Source organism: Phyllopteryx taeniolatus, chromosome 2, assembly GCF_024500385.1.
Source record: "Phyllopteryx taeniolatus isolate TA_2022b chromosome 2, UOR_Ptae_1.2, whole genome shotgun sequence".
NCBI classification, from domain to species: Eukaryota; Metazoa; Chordata; class Actinopteri; order Syngnathiformes; family Syngnathidae; genus Phyllopteryx; species Phyllopteryx taeniolatus.
In genome coordinates this window covers 6,753,385-6,763,790 of record NC_084503.1, presented here as the reverse complement: position 1 = coordinate 6,763,790, position 10,406 = coordinate 6,753,385, and positions in this window count along the sequence as shown.

Sequence of the window (10,406 nt, the reverse complement as noted above, 5' to 3'; positions counted from 1 at the left end):
TCCCCACCGAGGACGCCGAGGACTTAGAAACACACACTTAGTGTACATGCGGTGTGTGCGTGGGTGTATTAGTGTTACTTTGTTTAGTTTTGTCGACCGTGTCGTCTTTGTCGTGTTTTTGTGTCTGCGTGTTGACTGAAGCTGAAGAATAGACGAGTGTTGTATTTTTAGTGCTGCGGCAGACAGGCAACACGCGCAAATACAGACACACACGCACATACGTGCCCTCTCACACACACAGACACACACGCGAGTGAAGGCTGGGGGACGCCGTGTGTGTGTGTGTGTGTGTGTGGCTGGACTGTGTGCCGCCACACCACATGACGACAACACTTGTGTGTCCACTCGGGCCGCATTACTTTTGTGTCGGGCTGTCATGTGGACACACGGCGCGTGCGTGTGCGCGCTCGAAGCCCGTTTGACACAGAGAACCTGCAAAGTCTCCTCATCTTCATCTTGTTTCGTTTCGCCGCCTTTGTCTTTCACACGGAACCCAGTTGCCGGTTGAATTTCAAAATAAACCACATTTTATTTTTTCTCATTCGCAAAGGGTTCCGTGAAACCGCCGACGAGGTTAAGAACCGAGTATCATCCGGTATCAGCCGGTTTCATCGGGTACCGATCGGTATCGCGCGGGATCGAGCCGTACAAGCCGCTGTGATCGGATATCGGCCGGCGGAATGGCATCGAGCGCTTTCGCCACGAGGTGCCGTCCGGCATCGTTACGCGACCGTCCGTCGTCGACCTTCCACGCCGCACGAGCGAACCCCCGCGCGGATGTCGTGACCTCCGGCCAAAAACAAATGAAACGCAGAAAAAGAAGAAGTTGTCCTATCTTCATCATCCTCGTGCGGCCTTCACAACAAACACAACCTTATCTACGCGCACACACACACGCGCTTGACACGCATGCAGACCAGGCAACTCCAAGATAAGAGAAAGAACATCCCACAGTTTGCGTGTGCGTGGGTGAGTGTGTGTGTGTGTGTGTGTGCATATGTGCGTGTGTATGCATGTGTTTGTGTAGGTGTGTGTGCGTGTGTGCGTGTGTGGTCTAAGGCGTCTGGGCGGTTTGCTGACGTGCGGAATTCCCGCCGGCTGGCGCTGAAGCTGCGGTGGGCGGCCGCCATTGTCCCATTGTTGTGTTGTCCCGGGACGCTTCGTGGTTTCGGTGGCGGACGCCGATTGGATGACACGCTGGCGGGCGTGGCCTCGAGAGGTGCTCTTGCTTCACGCACCCTAAAAACCTCGACTGCGCTGCGCCGCCGCCGTTAGCTTAACACCACAAACACGGCTTGGGAGGCTCCGCGCGTACGTGCGTGTGTGTGTGCGTGCGCGTGCGTGTGCGTGTGTGTGTGTCCAGAAAGTGGGAATTGGCTTTTTTTGCAAAAACTCACACACAAACATACTTACACATACTGTATGATCACATGAACCCACAAACACATTCGCACTAAAAACGCAGCTACACATTCATTGACACACAAGCACGTATCCACAAATAAACACAAACAAATAAACACACACAAACTTAAAAACACACACACTGACACGTACACACACAATCTTTTACTGTTAATGTGTGTCTTGTTTGGTGTCTTGTGTAACTTTTTGTGTGTCTGTGTTTTTTGTGCGTCTCCTTGTGTCATTTTGTTGATCTTGGATGTGTTTCTGTGTGTCTGTGTTTTTGTGTCTCGTGTGTTTTCAGTGTGTCCTTTTATGTATTTTGCTGGGTTATTGTTTCTTTTTGTGCGTCTTTATTGTGCGTCTTCCTCTGTGTGTTCATTTTGTGTTTTTCTGTATTTTTGAGCATATTTACTGTATGTATGTTTTTTGTGATACCTTTTAAAATGCGTCTTGAAAAACAACAAGTATTTTTATTGTAAAAATCGAACAAATTTCTTTGTCGTAAAACAGAACAGGTATTTATAAAATCTAATTTGGTCATTAAAAACGAATCTACATTTGAAAGTATATATTGTAAAAATACACGCTTGTTCTTTGAAAATGTTTGTAAAAATGTGAAAAGCTACTTTTTTTTTTTCTGATAAAATGTTTGTTTTTCCGCATTGCAAATTTCAAACAAATTCTTGTGCAAACCAAAGAAAAGAAAACAAACAAAAAAAACATTTCATTCCATTTTTGGGTAAAAATCCCCCAACCTCTCTTCTTTACAGTAGCAATGTTTTTTTTTAGTGGGATGATCGGTTTGTGCTGTGGCGTTCAGGAGCCTCGGCGCGCGGCAGAAGCGCGACGGCGCCCCGACAGTTCGGGATCGCGCGCGGTTGCCGTTGCTCCAGCGCGCGTTGACGTAAGGGCGCACGAGCGAGCAGACTTCTTCTTCTGTGGTCGTCGTCGTCAAATGTTAGTCAAGCGTTACGGGACGCGATTGGTCCAACAGGAAGTTAGCAAACGGCGCTCGTTAGCGGTTAGCTCGTGGACGGGTGCTACGAGTTACATCACCCCTCCGTCCAACGTGCTAATGCTATTAGTGCCTGCCGAACACCATTTTGCTTCAGAGCCGGAATTAAAGATCCAAAGTCCAAACTGGCGCTGCCCTTTTTCCCCACCGTGGACACACGCACACACGTTAACGCAACACGCAAACACTTTGCACTTACGGGCAATTTAGAGTCTTCAGTGAACCTCGCGCGCATGTTTTTGGGATGTGGGAGGAAACCGGAGTACCTGGAGAACGGGGAGAACATGCAAACTCCACACAGGCGGGGCCGGGGATTGAACGCCGCTCCTCAGAACTGTGAGGCTGACGTGCTAACCGGTCGCCCAGCGTGCGCGCATTTATATATACAGTATATATATATATATATATATACACAACCACATACATATACAAACACACACAGACATCCACTCTTTCAACACACACGCATACATTTTGAACACATGTATACACACATGTACATGTGCACACGCGTGAAACACATCCGTCCATCCCTTTACGACAGCGCTTATCCCGGTCAGAGTTGCGGGGCGCCGGAGCCTATCCCGGCCGACCACGCCCCGAACCGGTTGACGGTCAGTCGCAGGGCACGTCGAGACGCGGACGACCATTCGCACTCGCGTTCGCACCGTCACCGAGTGGGAACTGAACCCGCCCGCGCTGCCCGCACCAAAGTCAGGCGAGTGGACCGCCACGCCATCAGTGACACATGCACGTAGATGATTGATATTCTTTTACTGTTTTAAACTACAAAGACAAACAAGGTTGCGATTTGAGTTTTGCTCGAGATTTGAACGTTACGACTTGAGACTTGCTTGAGACTTCAAGGTTGCAACTTGAGACTTGTTTGATACTTGAAGATTGCGATTTGAGACTTGTTTGAGACTTGCTCGAGACTCGAAGGTTGCGACTTGAGACTTTCTCAAGACTTGAAGGTTGCAACTTGGGACTTGTTTGATACTTGAAGGTTGCGATTTGAGAATTGTTTGAGACTAGAAGGTTAAGACTTGAGACTTGTTCGAGACTTGAATGTTACAATTTGAAACTTGCTCAAGACTTGAAGGTTAGGAGTTGAGACTAGCTCGAGACTCGACGGTTTCGACTTGAGACTTGCTCGAGACCTGAAGGTTTCGACGTGAGTCTTGCGTGAGACTTCAACTTTGCGACTGGAGTCTTGCTTGAGACTGGAAGGTTAGGACTTGAGGCTTGCTTGAGACTTGAAGGCTACAACATGAGACTTGCTCGAGACTCAAAGGATGCGACTTGAGACTTGCTGGACATGAGAAGGTTACGACTTGGACTTGCTCGAGATTTGAACGTTACAACTTGAGACTTGCTTGAGACTTCAAGGTTGGAACTTGAGACTTTCTCAAGACATGAAGGTTGCACTCTTGAGACTTGTTTGATACTTGAAGGTTGCGATTTGAGACTTTTTTGAGACTTGCTGGAGACGCGAAGGTTGCAACTTGAGACTTGCTCGAGACTCAAAGGTTACGACTTGGACTTGCTCAAGACTTGAAGGTTAAGACTTGAGACTTGCTTGAGACTTGAAGGTTGCGACTTGAGATTTGGTCGAGACTTGAAGATTGCAACTTGAGATTTGCTCGAGAATCGAATGTTGTGACTTGAATCTTGCTCAAAGACACGAATGTTTCCACTTGAGACTTGCACGAGATGCGAATGTTGTGTCTTGAGACATGCTTGAGACTTGAAGATTGCGACTTGAGACTTGTTTGAGACTTGAAGATTGCGACTTGAGACTTGCTTGAGACTTGAAGGTTACGACTTGGACTTGCTCGAGACCCGAAGGTTACGACTTGAGAATTGCTTGAGACGCGAAGGTTGCAACTTGAGACTTGCTTGAAACTTGAAGATTGCGACTTGAGACTTGTTCGAGACTTGAAGATTGCGACTTGGACTTGCTCGAGACCCGAAGGTTACGACTTGAGAATTGCTTGAGACGCGAAGGTTGCAACTTGAGACATGCTTGAGACTTGAAGATTGCGACTTGAGACTTGTTTGAGACTTGAAGATTGCGACTTGAGACTTGCTTGAGACTTGAAGGTTACGACTTGGACTTGCTCCAGACCCGAAGGTTACGACTTGAGAATTGCTTGAGACGCGAAGGTTGCAACTTGAGACTTGCTTGAAACTTGAAGATTGCGACTTGAGACTTGTTCGAGACTTGAAAGTTACATCTTGAAACTTGCTCAAGACTTGAAGGTTATGACTTGAGACTTGCACTGTATGTAACTTACTCCCACCGATTTTCATTCCAAAGAAATGCAATATAAGGTGGTTATTTTTAGAAGTCAGCATTGTTTTTCACATTGGATAGTAAAATGCTGTCTGGGTAGCTTGTTAGCCTTGTTAGCATGCTAATGTTCTTGTTTGCAGAGATCACTGTGGCTGCAGCTAGCAGCTAGCGGCTGTGGACGGACTTGATGTGAAACAGGAAGTGAAACTGAGCCGTCTGTGGCTCCCCTGTCAGCTTTTTTCTCTTTTTCACATTTTCACTTCTCTTTTTTCGCCGTCCATCACTCGTCGTTGACCGTTGTGGCCTGAGTCACGACCACTGGCGCTGAGTTACCAAGTACAAATACTCACTTGCTGGAACACAAGTACAATTGTCACACATCTCTGTATATACAGCTGGGCAAAAAACTATTTGGTGGGCCACCAATCGTGCAAGTTCTCCCACTTAAAAGATGAGCGAGGTCTGTAGTTTTCATCCGAGGTATACCTCACCTATGAGAGACAAAATGAGGGGGGGAAAAAAATCCAGAAAAATCACATTGTCGGATTTTTAGAGAATTTATTAGCAAATTATGGTGGAAATAACAATTTGGTCAATAACAAAAGTTCATCTCTATACTTTATTATAGACCCTTTGTTGGAAATGACAGAGGTCAAACATTTTCTGTACGTCTTCCCAAGGTTTTCAGACACTGCTGCTGGTATTTTGGCCCGTTCCTCCATGCAGATCTCCTCTAGAGCAGTGATGTTTTGGGGCTGTCGCTGGGCAACACAAACTTTCAACTTCCTCCAAAGATTTTCTATGGGGTTGAGATCTGGAGACTGCCTAGGCTACTCCAGGACCTTGAAATGCCTTGAAGGTGGTTTTCACTCAAAAGCTCACCATACATGGCCCCATTCATTCTTTCCTTGACACGGATCAGTCATCCTGGTCCCTTTGCAGAAAAACGCCCCCAAAGCATGATGTTTCCACCCCCGTGCTTCACAGTAGGTCTGGTGTTCTTTGAATGGAACACGACAAGTGGAGTTTTTACCAAAAATTTCGATTTTGGTTTCATCTGACCATACGACATTCTCCCAATCCTCTTCTGCATCATGCAAATGCTCTCTAGCGAACTTCAGACGGGCCTGGACATGTACTGGCTTAAGCAGGGGGACACGTCTGGCAATGCAGGATTTGAGTCCGTGGCGGTGTAGTGTGTTACTGATGGTAGCCTTTGTTACTTTGGTCCCAGCTCTCTGCAGGCCATTCACTAGGTCCCCCCCCGTGTGGTTCTGGGATTTTTTGCTCACCGTTCTTGAGATCGTTTTGACCCCACGGGGTGAGATCTTGCGTGGAGCCCCAGATCGAAGGAGATTATCAGTGCTCTTGTATGTCTTCCATTTTCTAATAATTGCTCCCACAGTTGATTTTCTTCACCCCAAGTCTTCCCAGCCTGGTGCAGGTTGTTGCTGGTGTCCTTTGACAGCTCTTTGGTCTTGGCCATAGTGGAGTTTGGAGTGTGACTGTTTGAGGTTCCAACAGGTGCCATTAATACAGGTAACGAGCGGAGGACAGAGGAGCCTCTTCAAGAAGAAGTTACAGGATCTGTGAGAGCCAGGAATCTTGCTTGTTTCTAGCTGACCAAATACTAATTTTCCACCATAATTTGCTAATACATTCTTGACAAATCAGTGATTTTCTGGATTCTTTTTCTTCTTCTCATTTTGTCTCTCATAGGTGAGGTATACCTGTGATGAAAATTACAGGCTTCTCTCATCTTTTTAAGTGGGAGAACTTGCACAATTGGTGGCTGACTAAATACTTTTTTGCCCCACTGTACATGTGCCAATCGTCTGTGTGTTAAAGGAGTGTATGCGTGTGTGTGTGTGTGTGTGTGTATTTCTGCAATTAGTGTGTCATGTAAATCTTTCATTCAATCTGTACTGGCAATTTAAACTTAATTCACTGACTGTGTGTGTGTGTTCATATTGTACAGTACTCCTGTGCATTACAATATGTTTAAGGATTTGAAACGTGTTTACGAATATAGAAAGGTTTTATAAGTGTGGTGGGGGTTAATCGGAGTGTGGAGAGAATTTATGAGAGTCTGGTGGGGGGGGGGGGTTCATGCAGCTTTAAAATATGGATAAATAATCCAAAAAGTATGTGGGTGCTACTTAGCGGATTGAATGTCACGTATGGGGAGTAGCTGGTTCCAAGAGCAGGCGGAGGCAGATGTAAAATGATGAACAGTTTATTGAGGAACGGTAATGGCGGTGGTCCGAGGTGGGTTGGCAGGCAGTGGTGAGGACAGTAGCTGGCTTGGCGGCAGGAATGACGTGGATCATGAACACGGGGAGAAAACACGCTGGAAGTAACTGCAATACTTTGGCCAGGCAGGCTTATATACCGGTGGTGATGAGGCTGATTGGAGACAGGTGCTGAAAACAGAGAGGGGAGGGGGGAGAGAGACAGGACGTGGGTGAGCCGCGTAGAAGTCGTCCAAAAAAGGTATGATCGAGTATAAGCTTCCGGGAAATCCAAAACCCCTTCCCAGTCGACCAGGTACTGGAACCCCCTCCCCCTAGCCCTCGCATCGAGGATGCGCGACACTGTGAAGGCCGGATGGTTGTCAATAATCCGGGGGGGTGCAGGGGGTTAGGCCGGAGGGCTTAGGGCGCAGGTGGAGACAGCCGTGAGCGACGAGACGTGGAAGGTCGGGTGAATCTTTAAGGACTGTGGATGCTTCAACTGGACGGAAGTGGGATTGATGATTTTGGTAACTGGAAAAGGCGGCTTGGAGGCCCAGTCTTGGGATCCGAGTGAGCCTTCTGGGCCTCCTTAACCACCAGTTCGATTTGCCAAGTGGCAGCACCAACGAAGCACGAGGAAGGAAGAATGGGTTCCGGTTTGTCAGGGCTGGTGGGGGGTGAGTAAAGTCAAGACAGGGCATCTGGTTTGCTGTTTTTGGAGCCGGGATGGAAAGAGAGACTGAAATGAAACCTGCTCAAGAAGAGAGCCCAGCGAGCTTGTTGAGGGTTAAGGCATTTGGCGGAACGCAGGTAAGAGAGATTCTTGTGGTCTGTCCAAATGATGACTGGTAGTTCAGTCCCCTCCAGCCAGTGCCTACACTCTTCCAAGGCCCATACAATGGCTCTCGTTTGCCGACATCGTAGTTCGCCTCGGCAGGGGACAGACGACAGGAAAAAAAGGCACAGGGGTGAAGTTTCTGGGTCGTGGGGTCTCGCTGCAAGAGGGCACCACCCCTGCCCCCGTGTCAGAGGCGTCAACCTCGACCACGAACTGGAGGGAGGGGTCGGGGTGGCGAAGAATGGGCGACTGGTGAACAGGGTCTAGAGTTGACTGAATGCTTGGGATACTGCCAGGATCCATTGAAAGACGGAGCTGGTGGATGTGAGTGGAATAGCGACCTTGCTGTAATTACGGATGAATCGACGGTAGAAATTGGCGAATCCAAGGAAACGTTGCAGTTCTTTGCGGGTGGTGGGAGTGGGCCAGTTAACGACTGCTTGGATCTTGGCAGGGTCGGGTTGTAGTTGTCCTTTAGAGATAACGTAGCCCAGGAAGTGTACGGAGGAGAGGTGCAATTCGCACTTTTCAGGTTATCAAGGAGACGCTGAATGACATGGCGTACATGCAGGCGGTGTTCTTTGGGGGAGCGGGAGAAAATGAGGATGTCATCAAGGTATGCAAACACGAACCGGTTGAGCATGTCACGGGGGACGTCAGTAATAAATGTTTGGATCTAACCTGTGGATCTAACCGTGTCTTTGCAACTTGCGTGGGCTCTTCGGTGGCTACGGGGAGGGACGGAAGTGCGGAAGACGGTGCGGAAGCTGACGGAGGGCTTTTGCGCGAGCGAACCCCCCTCTCTCGCGTTCGCTATTGCAGTCTGTTATCCGGACGGACGGAAAGGCCGACGAGATCCTCGAGAGAGGAGGGCTCGTCCCGGACTGCTAGCTCATCCTGGAGCTGCTCGGAAAGGCCTTTAGAAAAAAATCCCCCCCCCCCACATCCCACCCACATTCACCCGCCAATATCCGGAATTCTATGGAATATTCCGCTGCTGATTTAGCGCCCTGCGTGAGCGTGAGTAGACGACGGGTGGCTTCTTTGCCCCGAACGGGGTGATCGGACACTTTACGGAGATCGTTGGAAAAGGAATCGAATGAGTGGAGTACCGGGGGAGGAGTTTTGCCAGAAGGAAGTGGACCACTTAGCTGCTTTGCCGCGGAGGAGGTTAGTGACATACGCTACTTTGGATTGTTCGGTGGGATAACTGTATGGTTGAAGGTTGAAAACGAGTGAGCAATTGAGTAAAAACTGGTTACATGCACCTAGGTCCCCGGAGAAGGGCTCGGGCGGCGGTACATGAAGTTCTTTGTACAGGAGGCAGGGTGGCGCTGAGGCCGCGGGCTCGGAAGGCGTACTGAGACGGGGGCGAAACACGCTGGAAGTAACTGCAATACTTTGGCCAGGCAGGCTTATGTGCCGGTGGTGATGAGGCTGATTGGAGACAGGTGCTGCCAACAGCGAGGGGAGGGGGCATAGGTGACATTTCACCTATTGTGGGGGTGGTCCGGAATCTAAAATCCATAAACGAGCGCTTATTCAGGAAGAAAACTCTCAAATATTCTTTACGACTAATTTTAGTGTGACTGAGGAATGAGCCATATTCATGTATGCCTTTGTTATACTGCCCCTGGTGGCCAAGCAGCACATACCAAAAGAAGCAGCACGATTTCCACTGAATTGAAGCAAAAAGTGTGACAAAAACAGGAGAATTCTGTTCGCTCGAGGATTCACGGACTTTCGTTTCACAGCCTGCACCGCACACACATTCGCAAACAAACACAAAATGCACACACAAATAGACACGAATGGACACAGAGATGCACACACGCATACACAGGCACACAATAAACTCACGCATGCACACACACACACAGCACAGACACACACATATACACCGACCACAGACACACACATACAAAAACAACACACACAAACCTAACCCAGCACACGCATAGTACACACACACGTAAACACGTATACACAAATAACACAAATGCAAGTCCACATGCACGCACACACACAAACAGACACACACAATTGCATGCAAACACACGCACACAGCAAAAGAATGTGCGGTTACACCCTTGCGGCCTCCTGCAGAGCGACTGACAATCACGACAGGGTGATTTTCCTCCCAAGATCTCTCGCTCGCTCCCTCAACTTACTCAACCCCCCCCCCCCCCCCCCCACACACACACACACACACACTCACACATACACACACACGCACACACCCCTCCCCGTTCCCAGGTGGGATTTAGTGATTTATGGGAATTACATAAATTAAAACGGTGAGACTGACACATCAACAGCACATGTGTTTGCTCACCACTCTGTGTGAGTGTGTGTGTGAGTGTGTGTGTGTGTGTGTGTGTGTGTGTGTGTGTGTGTCCATAAATCCAGCTTGCTGGGTTTGGACCAACAACAACAAACATGAAGTTTTGTGCATTCTTCGCTTTTCTCTGCAGCACATTTACAGCAAACAACTTTATTCTCCTGCAGGAGGCGCTACACACGTTCTTCTTGTTCTCACACACACGCACACAAGAACACACGACGGACACACGCATAGGAGGGGACACACACATACGGAGGGGACACACACATGAC